The following is a 14166-nucleotide window of genomic DNA, read 5'->3' as shown; positions in this document are numbered from 1 at the left end:
GGTTTATTACTACTTACGGTTAATTAGGAAAACACATAGCGTGTATAAGGTTCAGTACCATCCACGCTTTCCGGCATTCTCTCCTGGCTTTCAGAGCCTGCCAAGACAAGAGGCCTCCACCGACTTTTTAAAGAGATGCCGGCTTGGGTTGGTCTTGATCGTCCACGGTTGTTGCTTCCTTTCAACGTCGCACATTCGTTTTAGCAAGGACTGACTAAACCATGGGTGGATTCAGGCCTCAAGAACCTGGGAAGGAGGCAGTCTTCAAACCGGACCAGCGCGGGCAGATGTTTCCCTAGTTCAAGGCACCGCCCGCAGAGCATGTGGGGTACATGGACCCTCGCTCCCTCCTACGCTGCCGTCAGACCTGATCAACAAGCCTCTGTGGCTCAACTCTGGGAACTGGGCTGCTCGGCCTCCTGGATTAAGGACTCCTGGATCAGGGAGTTGCTGCCATAGTTTAATTATTATTTACTCACTGTTTATTATTATTATATACCAGGTGTTGCATTAAACATGTTAATCCTCATAATTGACCTCTGCATTAAGTTCTAGTATCACTTTTGAATTAAGTTATACTATTACCATTTTACAGATAAGGAAAGGAAACTGAAGTTTGTAGAAGCTAAAGAGTTTCTTCCAAGTCGAAGAGGCATAAGCAGTAGAGCTGGAATTTGAACTCAGGTCTGACCGACTCCAAAGCCCCAGGTCCTCACTGGAAGGATGAGAGCAAGAAGAGAGGTTCTGCAGGAAGATTCCAGTGTCCTGACACTCTCGTACGTGTCCAGTATCACTGTGGGTGTGTTTGACTCTCTCCATCCAGGATATCTATCAGTGCTGAGTGGTTTCTAAACTCCTAACTGAAACAGTCAGAACATACACAGGAATTATCTCAACCCAGGAACTTGACCTACATTCCCTCATGTCGTCATTGATATCTGAATGATTATCAGGTACTTTCACATTCATGATCGCACTTGCTTCTCTAGAACTGATATAGGCTAAGGTGCTTCTTGAAACCAACATAGAGATTTAGAAAAGTTAGACAACATAAGACAATGTCCACTGATGATACCTCTGCGCTGAAAGTTCTTGGTCAAACCTCGGTCAGATTCTTCTCTGACAAACTTGGAACTCTCTATGGCTTCGATGAGCTTAAGTCAGTTGTTCAGGGATGTGCTGGAGCTGGCTTATACTGGCTCATGAGAACCAGCCCTGTACACCCCTTTGAAACTTTGCACTCAATGAAGTTATATCAAATGGCCGTGATAGAAGTACTTATACCTGTCTCTTAGTTTCCTGGGGTTGCCTTAGCAAAGTACCACAAAGTACCATAATTGAGAGTTAACTATTACCATGTTATGTATTATTTATTATGTAGCATTATTTTCCTAACCATTGTAATGATGTAACTAATTGCTATTATAAAGGTAGTATCAATGATATACCCGTACTGTATTCTCTTATAGTTCTGAAGGTCAGAAGTCAAGGTGCCAACAGGGCTACGCTTCTTCTGACATTCTGCGTAGAACCTTCCTTGCCTCTTCCTAGCTTCTGCTTATGGCCATCAACCCTTTGCATTCCTTAGCTTATAGGTCCATCCCTCCAAACTCCACCTGTGTGGGCCCTATCCCTCCACTTGTGGGCCCTGGCATTTTCCTGTGTGTCTCTCTGTGTCGCTTCTCTTCTTCTTACAAGGCCATCAGTAATATTGGTTTAAGTGCGCACCTGGCTCCGGTATGACTTAATTTTAACTAATTACATCTAGAATGACCTTATTTCCAAATAAGGCCACATTTGGAGGTACAGAGGGTTAGGACTTGAACATATATTTCTGGGGAGGCCCAATTCAACCCATAACACCATGAAATCAGAAAATGCTATAAATCAGGGCTTTTTTTTTTTTTTTTGAGTTGGTTTGCAGTGTATCAGTGTGATGGTCTGTCATATGACATCAGGAGAGGGCCATTCACCACAAATATCACTTTTCCATGGGAGTTTTCATCAGAAACGTCCACATACTCCAAATAGACTAAATTACCCTCCCTGGCAGAGTAAGAATTAAAGGTGGAAGCATGTTAGTTGGGATTTACTGGCCATTTCTTAGTCCTTTAAAAATTTCTGGTATATATTTCCATTATAAAAAAAATTGAAAAATAGAGAACAATAGAAAGAGAAGTTAAAAATAAATCATTCATAGCTTCATCATCTAAAAAGAGCTATCATTAATTCTTGATACATTTTCAAAATATTTTTGGAACTTTTTTTTTGCTATTTGTATTGCTTTTTTTGTGCCTAGCCTGTTTGAATGCTTTGTCCTCTCTTCTGCATGCCTTTTATTTGATAAATTTTAAAGATGTATGAGTAACAATACCTGAAAATGGCATTCCAGTTATAAAAATCACACTATGAGATTAAGCAAAATCCTGTCATCCCCAACCCAATCCTCTGGAAGACGTGGATTCTCCCAGAACATTTTTTTTTTTTTAAGATTTATTTATTTGACAGACATCACAAGTAGGCAGAGAGGCAGGCAGAGAGGGAGAGAGGAGGAAGCAGGCTCCCTGCTGAGCAGAGAGCCAATGTGGGGCTCGATCCCAGGACCCTGGGATCATGACCTGAGCCAAGGCAGAGGCTTTAACCCACTGAGCCATCCAGGCGCCCCTCTTCCAGACCTTTTAAAATGCATTTTTATGCATACATTTCTTGTTCATGTACGTGATATACTTTTCTTCACAGACATAAACCATAGCACACTATGTATTTTATCCCACAGCTTACTTCTCCCCTCCCCTCCTCCCACTACATTGTCTATCCTTAAGAATTTCTTTTATGTCAGATTTCACTTGTTTCCTTTGATTGCTGCAATATATTTTTACTCTATAGATGTGCCATAATTTAAGTTATTCTCCTAATGCTGGATTTTTAGGTTGTTTTCAATTGTTCATGATCATAACCAGGAAAGAAGGAAAATCCTTGTACCTACCTCTTTGTGCACAATATACAAGTGTTTCTTTTCTTATATACACATTTTTAAAATTTAAATTAAATTCATCAACATAGAGTGTACTATTGGTTTCAGATGTAGAGATCAGTGATTCATCAGTCTTATAAAATACCCAGTGCTCATTACATCACGTGCCCTCCTTAATGCCCATAACAGACTCTTAATTATAGGAAATACACTGAAGGTTGCTGGTTGGGGGGGGGGGGATGGGGTAACTGGGTGATGGACATGTACAAGTGTTTCTTTAGGATAGATAACAAGAAGCAAAATTTCTGAGTTGAAGAATATTTAAAATATTAGTATCATGCCAACTTTCATGAAAGCAATACCAATATACCCTTCCACCAAAAGTGTAGAAGAGGATCCATTTCTCCACATTCTAACCCACATGGGATATTCTGTTCTTCTAAAAGCTTGTCTAGGCAACTGGAAACATGATCACAGCTGCTGCCCAGCGGGAGGGATTAATAGTTCTCAGTGATTTGAGAACTACTTCCCTCCCTTGATAAAGACAAGTGAGAGTTTAACTATTACTATTTTACGTATTCAGCAGTTATTTACCATGTTGTATTATTTTTGTAACCCATATAATAATGCAACTAACTGAAATTATAAAGATAACACCAATACTACCAATGATGAACTATTAAATAATTGAAGAAATAAAAATCACAAGTCAGAGGCTCTATGTGGGACTGTATATTTGTTTGTTTATATCTAAATTTCCAAAAAAAAAAAAAACACCCCAACTTTGTCTTTTCTGAACTTTCTAGGTTTCATCCAATTTCTCCGAATAACAGCCTTATCCTTTAGCTCCAACTGTATATTCTTCGATTGAAGGTTCAAATTCCCAGGTGGTCATCTTACCAGAAATCAGTCCTCCCTTCCCCTGGCAGGAGTTTATTAATTAGGTTAAAGCACAGTCCCAATAAGACTAATTTTACTATGTGTCATTTAAGTAAGTCTTCTGTCTTGTGATATCCTTTTATTAATGTCAAGAAATAAAGACCCTCCTGTCAAAATTCATTGAGATGTTTACATCTGCACTGTAATCTTCAACCTCTAAACTTGAGAATTGTCTGGAGACATGATGCAAGTTTTTGTAAGAAACTGTACCAGCTTATGAAATGCATGACTGATATTTTTCTCTGAAGGGGTAAATGGTGACACCAAATATGTTTTCTTTTCTTCTTTGTTTTCTTAAAGTTATAAAACTGAGAATGGTTTTTGTTTTTTGGGGATGCATGTTGTGATTGGTTATCTTATTTTTGCAAACAAGTAATGAAACAATTTAAAATAATGTACATTTGGATGCTGGCTAGCCCGAAATTTGCCAGATGGGCCAGGGCTAGAGATTCACATAGTCTGCTGCCAGAATTTCCTCTTTTTTCAGGGTGGTTGCTCTTTTTTCTACTAAGGCCTTCAACTTATTAGATGAGGCCCACCCACATTATGGGTCTGCTTTATTCAAAGTCTACTGACTTAAATGTTAATCTCATCTGAAAAATACCTTTGCAGAAACATCTATAATAATTTTTGACCAAATATCTGGTTGCCATGACCTAGTCAAATTGGACAGATAATATTAACTATCAGAGATGGCTTCGTTGGTGAAAAATAATGCTAATTCTACACCAAGTTTCTTCAAGAAGGGAGTAAGAAGGGAGAAGATGTCCCAATTCATTTTATAAGAATAATGCTGCCCTGATGCCAAAACTAGAACAAGGCTTTACCAAAAAAGAAACCTACAGACCAACATCCCTCATGAACACAAACACAATGATATTCTACAGAATATTAGCAAGTGAAATCCATCAATTAATAAAAGGAGTAATACATCATGACCAAATAGAATTGATTCTGGGGATGTAAGGCCAGTCTGACATCTGAAAATCAAGCAATGGGATTCACCATAACAAGGAACTGAAGAAGAAAAACCACATGATCATTTCAATAGCTGCAAAACAGCATTTGCTAAAATTTAACACTCATTTATGATAACAATTCTTAGAAGACAATGAATAGACTGGAAGATCCTCAAGCTGATAAAGGCATCTAAAAAATCCTTAGCTATCATCTGATTTGATGGTGAAAAACTGAATGCTTTCCCCTAGTAACACAGGAACAAATCAAGGATGTCTAGTCTCATCACTCCTATAGAACAATAATACTGATGGCCTTAGCTATTGCAAAAAGGCAGGAAAAATAAAGCACAGGGGTACCTGGGTAGCTCAGTCTGTTAAGCATCTGCCTTCAGCTCAGGTCATGATCCCAGAGTCCTGGGATCCAGTCCTGTACCAGGCTCCCTGCCCTATAGCGAGATCAAGCTGAGCTCAGAGCCTGCTTGAGATTCTTCCTCCTTCCCCCTTTCCCCCCTCGGCTTGTGCGTGTGCAGGCTCTCTCTCTCTAAAAAAGTAAATAAATAAGTAAACAAAATCTTAAAAAAAAAAAAAAGAAATGGTTATGAATGGCAAATAAACACATGAAAAAATGCTTATCATCTTTAGTCATTGGGACAATGCAAATTAAAACCATAATGAGGAATCGGTACACATATTTAGAGTGGGGGAGGAAAAAGGACATCACCAGGCGCTGTCAAACACAATGGTGGGAATAAAAATAATACAGACACTTTGGCAACAGTTTGGCAATTTCATATAAACATTTTTAAATAAGACATACCAAACCCACTCCTTTGTAATTACCTAAGAGAAATGAAAGCAAACCTTCACCCAAAAACCTGTATGCAAATGGTGATAGCAGTTTTGTGTAAATTTTCCCCAAACTGGAAAACACCACAAATCTCCTTCAGCTGATGATTCCTGGAACAAATTGCCATACATCTATGTATTGGTACACTACTTGGCAATAAAAAAAAAAAAAAAATCTACTGACACACTCAACATGGTTGACTCTTAAATGCATTTTACTGAGCCTCAAAAGGCTACATATGATTTTACTTACACCACTGCTATGAACTGAAACTATGTTTGTGTCTCTCACCCCCCAGATTCCTATGTTGAAGGCCTAACCCCAAATGCAATGGTATTTGCAAGTGGGGCCTTTGAGAGGAAATCAAGTTTAAATGAGGTCATAGAGGGGCCCCCCACCCCCCAGAATGAGATTAGTGTCTTTCTAAGAAGAAAGAAGAGGAAAAGAGACCAGAACTCTGTGTCCATGTGAGGACATAGTGAGAAGGTGGACATCTGCAGGCCAGGAGGCAGGCTCTCACCAGGAACAAAATTTGCTGGCGCCTTGGTTCTGGACTTCCCAGCCTCCAGAACTATGAGAAATAAATGTCTGTTGCTGAAACCACCCAGTCTATAATAATTTGTCATAGCAACCAGAGCAGATTAACACAATCACAGTCTCAAAAAAACGAAAGCACAGGTACAGAAAATGATATGTGGTTGCCAGGGCATCAGGTTGGAACAGTTGTTTACAAAGGAGCATGAGGGAAAATTCTGGGCAGGATGGATCTGTTCTCTATCTCAATTTTGATAGTGGATACATCACTACGTATGCTTGTCAAAACTTCTGGAATTGTGCACTAAAAAGGGGGAATTGTACTATGTGCCAATTTTATCTCAATACACCTGATTCCTAAAAATGTCTTATGGATGACAGTAAGATACGGAGTCAATGCCTGAAAAAAAAAAAATAGGAGAAAGCATGAACTGATTTAGATGGAAATGGGCAGAGCCAAAAGATCAAGGCCAAATAATCAGAAATGCTGAAAGTAAATAGAACTAGGAATAGAAAATTTCTGGTGAGAAGCTTCTCAGGAGAAGGCCTACAGGTTCAAAATGTACACATACTCTGAGTACAGAGTACATAATACACAATACTGTTTGTTGCCATAATAGCTAAAAACTTAAGGCAGCCTTAGGCAGAACTCACTAGAAATACAGTGTTCTCTTCATAAGCAAGGAAGTGTTGCTTAGTCCTTGGCATACATAAAGAAAGATAGCGAAAAGTAGTGTAATAAAATTAAAAATAATTAAAATATACAAGTAATTTAAAATAGTACAAAAAACTTACAATACAGAGAAAAAGACATTATCAAAATGCAATCCAAGTCCAAAATAAACTATTCTACCATACAAATATTAATGTTTCTTGTAGAAAAAGGAGAAAAAAAGTCCCGTTTTTAAAATTTTAAAATTCTGACAAAGTCAAGTAAATGTAAGTTAAAATAGTAGATACTATTTTAAGTCAATGAAGCTAACAATAATGAGAAAGTTATGGAAACGGTGATGGCAAGAATGTGTGTCACAGGGAATTCACAATCAATTTTGATAGAACGAAAGAGGTTCAACTACTCTGTAAAGCAACTTGGCAGCAGCTTGTGAATCTGAAAACAGGTATAATCCCAATATCTGGCAACTTCAGTCACAGGTAAATGCCTTAGAGAAACTCGTGCACCTATTTAAAAATGTACATAGCAATATTTTTTTTAGAAGCAAAATATTTAAAACAGAGTAAATATGCCTTACCAGGTTAGATAATTAAATGTGTCATTGTCATAGAATACAATGATATACAAAAGGAAGTATTTAGAACTACATGCATTGTGCTTGATGAATCTCAAAAACAGGATGTATAGTAAAAGCCAATTACAGAAAAAAAAAGCCAATTACAGAATGATACATACAGTATGACACCATCATCTGAAAAACACATAATACACAAACATTTATATGTATATCCACACACAGACACGTACATACTTTGCAGAATACATACATGTGTATGTGTCTGAGCGTGTGTGAACAAGTGTGTGTATTTCTCTGCAGAGGAGAAAGGGCTACATAAAGGACATCTCATTTGTAAAGTTACTTTTTTTTCTGTAGTTTTTTTCCTCTTAGAATGAAGGAAAGAAAGAGGGAGGAAAGAAGGGAAGAAGGAAGGATACCAAGATGTTTAAAAAATTGCCCTGTATACTTTTTTTTCATACTTGAGGTATCTTTTACCAGAAAGGAATACTTAGCCCTTGTAAACAACTCAGAAAACACATAAAAGTGTAAAAAAAAGGTAATCCCAAAGAAAAATCTTAACGGTTTGTGGCATATTCTTCCAGACTGTGCCATACTTTCATTAGACCGCATGTCATATACATAATTTTTTGCATCCTTTTTGAAGAGGCCAAAATTTCTGAAAAATGTTCTGATTCATGAAGTGAATACTGAGGTCTGTCCTTTCTCTGAGTCTCTGGGATGTCTTCCTTCCCTTACTCCACTGTAACCTCTCGTCGTTCCATATTCCCGTTTGCAAATTATGGGGCTTGTTTTTCGCCCCACTCTCTTCATTTGGGGGCTATCTCAATTCATCTCAGATTTACTGCTGAACGGAGGACGACCCACACCGTTCCCAAACCAAGTCTACCTGTCCCACAGGCATTCACGCAGGGTACCTTTACCTTCTGAAATGAGAAGTCTTCCAACCGCACCGTCTGATTTTCTGACGCCTTTAACGCGCGTAATTCATGAAAAACTACAATCCCCGTGGGGCTCTGCTCCTGGGTGCGCTCCTCTCCGCCCCATCCCCCGCCTCCACCGCTGCGCCTGCGCATTCTGAGCGCGGACCACAACTCCCAGGATGCATCGTGATGTTGCCCGCGCAGCCTTACTTCCTGCCAGGCTGTTTCCTGGGTAACAGTGGCTCGGCCTGTCTGGGAAGTTTAAGGTAGGAGGGGCTTGTGGGCCGACTGGAGAGCTTTGGGAGTAGCTTATTTTATCCAGTGGCAAGAAGTCGGCCGGTCTACGGCAGAGAAACGGCTGCCTAGTTTTTTTACGATGTGCCCAGACTCTGCTTTTCTCAACGGGGAGATGGTTCTCTGCACCTCATTTCAGGCAGGACCAGCACAGGTGCTTCGCGGCTTGCTCTTGTTTATTGTCTTTCGGCCCCTTCTGGAATGTAAGCTCCACCCGGCAGGGGTTTTTGTCTGTGTTGTTCACTGATGTGTCCTCAGCACCTAGAACAGGACCCAGCACGCAGTAGGCTCTCAATGCATATGAATGCCCTGATGAAGTGTTAGGATGAACACCCGGTACAATATTCTTGGAATGAATGGTGACGACTCCATCCTGAGATAGGAGCCAGGTAGAAGGGTGGAAGGAGAGCAGATTGTTGGAAAGAAGGGAGGAATTTCAGTTTGATACGTTGAAGGTGGAAGAAGTAGTGAAGGAGCAGCATAGAAAGACTCGGGTGAACATTCCGTATATCCCTCTACTTAGCTCTGTGGCTTTTGACAGGTTCTCTAATGGCTCCGAGCCTCAGTTTCTTCACCTATAAACTGAGAATAATAATATTTAATACATAGGCTTGTTCCAGTTACAAAGAGCTGATGTATAAAATAGGTTCAGCCTAGGGCCTGTCATGTAATAAGCATTTATTGAGAGGTAGCTGTTGTCATTCTGATCAGTATTCAGTATCAAAGGTGGGACATTGATAAGAATCACTGAAGTAGGGGGGGGCGCCTGGGTGGCTCAGTCGACTAAGTTAGGCCTTCAGCTCAGGTCATGATCCTGGTGTCCTGGATGGGGCTCCCTGATCAATGGGGAATCTGCTTCCCCCTCCTGCTCTCCGTTGTTCCCCCTCTCCGTGCTGGTGCTTGCTGTGTCTCACAATCGCTCTCCTTCTCTCTCTTATAAATAAATAAATAAATAAATAAATAAATAAATGAATAAATAAAATTTAAAAAAAGAATCATTGAAATAGACTAAAAGTAAAATTACTGGAATTGAACAGATAAAAGACTTGTGAGGTTTGGATGCAAAAGTCAGAATTGTTATTAATACAGGAGTTTGGCGGCCATAGGCAGTTTGGTTCAAGGTCTTTTTATTCAGTTGCAAAACAGAATGAAAATCTCTTAGCAGATGCAGCCCAGAGAACAGGTTGGCAACAAACCTTTCGATTTGCCCCACGTTGCCATTTTATTTTATTTTATTTTTTTAAAGATTGTATTTATTTGAGAGAGAGAACATGAGCAGGGGAAGAGGAAGAAGCAGACTCCCCACTGAGCAAGGAGCCCAAAGCTGGACTTGATCCCTGAGATCGTGACCTGAGCCGAAGGCAGAGGTTTAACTGACTGAGCCATCCAGGTGCCCCCACAAGCTGCCATTTTAAGTGCAGGGGTAGTTGGTTCTAGGTCAGAGGCCCCATTCATTTGCTTCCCACTGATACATGAGAGAATTTTTTTTTTTTTTTTGCTGCTGTTGTTCTACTCACCAGCCTTCTTTTGTTTTCTCCTGAGGTTGTTGCTCTGGACAACAAAGAGATGTTAGTTTCCAGCAAAGCTTTATAAATAACCCTGACCCAGCTCCACTATAATTACTACCATAAATAGCTAACAGGCATTTAAGAAAATATCCAAAGGAATGGACCCTCATATTGAACCCGGTCCATGTCTTGTTCCTGGCATAGTGATACAAACAAAATTTTTAGTTTTGGCCGCCTCTGATAAAACATAATTTTTTTCTGATCTGTGAGTCGGGTGCTTTTCAGAAAAATACTGATTTCGAGAAAGGTTGTGTGGACCTAGCCATTCTATGACATCATGTCTGATTTTACCTTTCTGTAAGGCAACACTTACAGTCATGAAGCAAAGTAGATTTCATGTAGAAGAAGGATGAAGGCCGGATGTTTGAGGTTTTTCTTCTGGCCTTGCTGTTTCCTGTAGTATCTGACTGCAGCTAGTTATAATGTTTCATGTTTATTTAAGGTGTGGGCAGAATGTGAAAAAAAAAAATAGACAGTTGGCTGCAGCATTTGAGCTATGTTTTTGCTGCTTGATTTCTGCTTTGTTCTGTTGTTATAAGAAATAGATGGGAGAGAAAGCCATGTTTCAGAATGATAGATTCTTGTTTTCACCCAAGACCGTTTATTTCTTCACGTAGATAGGACTGTAAGTAAAACTTGCAGGGACATATTCTGAGTGTCCTCCAATTCAGGATGGCTGGCCTTTGGTGGGTCACAGTGGTCCCATGGACCTCACTTCAAGATTACAAGATAACTTTGTATCTAAATGCTAGGTGTGGCCATAAAAGGATCACTGTTCTGTGCTGTTTCCCAAGTGGAAAGAAAACACACTGATTTAAACAGAGTTACTTTTTGCTCTCCTGTGAATTTTGTTGTAGACATGTTCATAACAAAGAATTAAAACAGTACGTTCAAGTTTATTATTGTTTAATTAAGGGTAATTGAATGTCAATGTGATTCGATGTCAAATTAAGACTAATTAATGTCCTAGCCAAGACAATAGACTATCTTAATAAATCCTTTCTTAATAAGAATAGCCTAGGATAAAATTGAGTAAGACTCCAGCCCTTGACTTTGTTTTCGCAGTGGGATGGCCACATCTTCATCCTCTCTGATAATGGAAACATTTAACAGAGCTGGAAGCCTACCTTCTGTTACGGACATAGCTGCCCTGCCTCCTACCTTTCCCTGCAGGACCCCAGGGGGCTCCGTTCACATCAAATTGTTGTTGCTGTTGTTTTCAAAGAGGACATCTTGATTAGTTTCCATCAGTTTCTTAAAAGGTGGAAAGGAGGTTAATGAAGGTTGTATTTATACATTGCTCCTCCCACTCCAGAGATATGACAGTCTTAGTCACTTTTGAGTAAAACTGGGGTCAAGTTCCCAAGATTCCTGTCACTTTCCAGGGAGAGCCAGGCTCTGAGTTCTTGTTATCACTGAACTTGCTCTCTCTCTCTCTCTTAACCTCCATGGAAGGAAACTGCTTTCTCTCTCCAGTTTCTTACCAGACATCTTACTCTCCAACTCTTTCCTCCTCCCAGGTAGCATGGTTCCCCTTATCTTTCCCACTTATGTGGAGCCCCAGTTTTTATTTCTTGGGCCTCTCCCCCTTCAGACTCTCCAAGGAAATAATATTTTTATTCTTTGTTATACAGAGCGGTTTAGCCTTGCGTACCCATCTCGGCTTTAAACTTTACCTTTGCATATCCAAAATCATATTAATGTGACCTGCTAACCAAGGGTACTATATTAGGTCATCTACCCCTTAGCGCTGACAAGGGTTTTATTTGTTTATTTGTTTAGTTTAGATTCAATTAGCCAACATATAATACATTATTAGTTTCAGATGTAGCATTTAATAATTCATCATTTGCGTATAACACACAGTGCTTATCACATCACATGCCCTCCTTAATGCCCGTCACCCAGTTACCCCACCCCCCCACCTCCCCTCTAGCAACCCTCAGTTTGTTTCCTATAGTTAAGAGACTCTCATGGTTTTTCTCCTTCTCTGATTTCTTCCCATTCAATTTTCCCTCTATTTCCCATGATCCTCTGCTGTTTCTTATATTCTACACAGGAGTGAAACCATATGACAGTTGTCTTTCTCTGATTGACTTATTTCATTCAGCATTATACCTTCCAGTTCCATTCACATCGATGTAAATGGTAAGTATTCATCCTTTCTGATGGCTGAGTAATATTCCATTGTATACATATACCACATCTTTATCCATTCATCTGTCTATGGACATCTGGGCTCTTTCCATAGTTTGGCTGTTGTGGACATTGCTGCTCTAAACATTCCTGTGCACGTACCCCTTCAGGTTACTACATTTGTGTCTTTAGTAAATACCCAGTAGTGTGATTGCGGGGTTGTAGGGTAGCTCTGTTTTCAACTTTTTGAGGAACCTCCATACTGTTTTCCAGAGTGGCTGCACCAGCTTGCATTTCCACCAACAATGTAGGAATCCTTGCCAACACCTGTTGTTTCCTGACTTGTTAATTTAGGCCTTCTGACTGGTGTGTGGTGGTATCTCATTGTGGGTTTTTTTTTTTAATTTTTATTTATTTATTTGACAGACAGAGATCACAAGTAGGCAGAGAGGCAGGCAGAGAGAGAGGAAGGGAAGCAGGCTTCCCGCTGAGCAGGGAGCCCGACGCGGGGCTCGATCCCAGGACCCTGGGACCATGACCTGAGCTGAAGGCAGAGGCTTTAACCCACTGAGCCACCCAGGTGCCCCTCTCATGGTGGTTTTGATTTGCATTTCCCTGTTGCTGAGTGATGTTGAGCACTTTTTCATGTGTCTTTTGACCATTTAGATGTCTTCTTTGTAGAAATGTCTGTTTATATCTTCTTCCCATTTCTTGATTGGATTATTTGTTCTTTGGGTGTTGAGTTTGATAAGTTCCTTACAGATTTTGGATACTAGCCCTCTATCTGATATGTCATTTGCAAATATATTCTCCCATTATGTCCGTTGTCTTTTAGTTTTGTTGACTGTTTCCTTTAATGTGCAAAAGCTTTTGATCTTGACGAGGTCCCAGTAGTTAATTTTTGCCCTTGTTTCCCTTGCCCTTGGAGATGTGTCTAGCAAGAAGTTGCTGCAGCCAAGGTCACAGAGATTGCCGCCTGTGTTCTCTAGGATTTTGATGGATTCCTGTCTCATATTAGGCTTTTTATCCATTTTGAGATTATCTTTGTGTGTGGTATAGAAAATTTGTCCAGTTTCATTCTTCTGCATGTGGCTGTCCAATTTTCCCAGCACCATTTGTTGAAGAGACTGTCCTTTTTCCATTGGATATTCTTACCTGCTTTGTCAAAGATTAGTTGACCATAGAGTTGAGGGTCCATTTCTGGACTCTTTATTCTGTTCCATTGATCTATGTGTCTGCTTTTGTGCCAGTACCATACTGTCTTGATGATTATAGATGTCTAATAGAGCTTAAAGTCCAGAATTGTGATGCCACCAGCTTTGGTTTTCTTTTTCAACATTCCCCTGGCTATTCAGGGTCTTTTCTGCTTCCATACAAATTTTAGGATTATTTATTCTATTTCTTTGAAGAAATTGATGGTATTTTGATAGGGATTCCATTAAATTTGAAGATTGTTCTGGGTAGCATAGACATTTTAACAATATTTATTCTTCTAATGCATAAGCATGGAATGTTTCTCCATTTCTTTTTTCTCCATTTTTTAAAATTTGAGAGTGAGAGAGAGAGTACAAATCGGGGGGAGAGACAGAGGGAGAAGCAAACTCCCTGCCAAGCATGGAGCCTGACACAGGGCTTGATCCCAGGACCCAGGATCATGACCTGAGCTGAAGGCAGATGCTTAACTGACTGAGCCCCCCAGGCAGCCCTGTTTCTCCATTTCTTTGTGTCTTCCTCAATTTCCT

Source organism: Martes martes (assembly GCF_963455335.1).
Source record: "Martes martes genome assembly, chromosome: 2".
Taxonomy (NCBI): domain Eukaryota; kingdom Metazoa; phylum Chordata; class Mammalia; order Carnivora; family Mustelidae; genus Martes; species Martes martes.
This window is presented reverse-complemented; position numbering follows the sequence as displayed.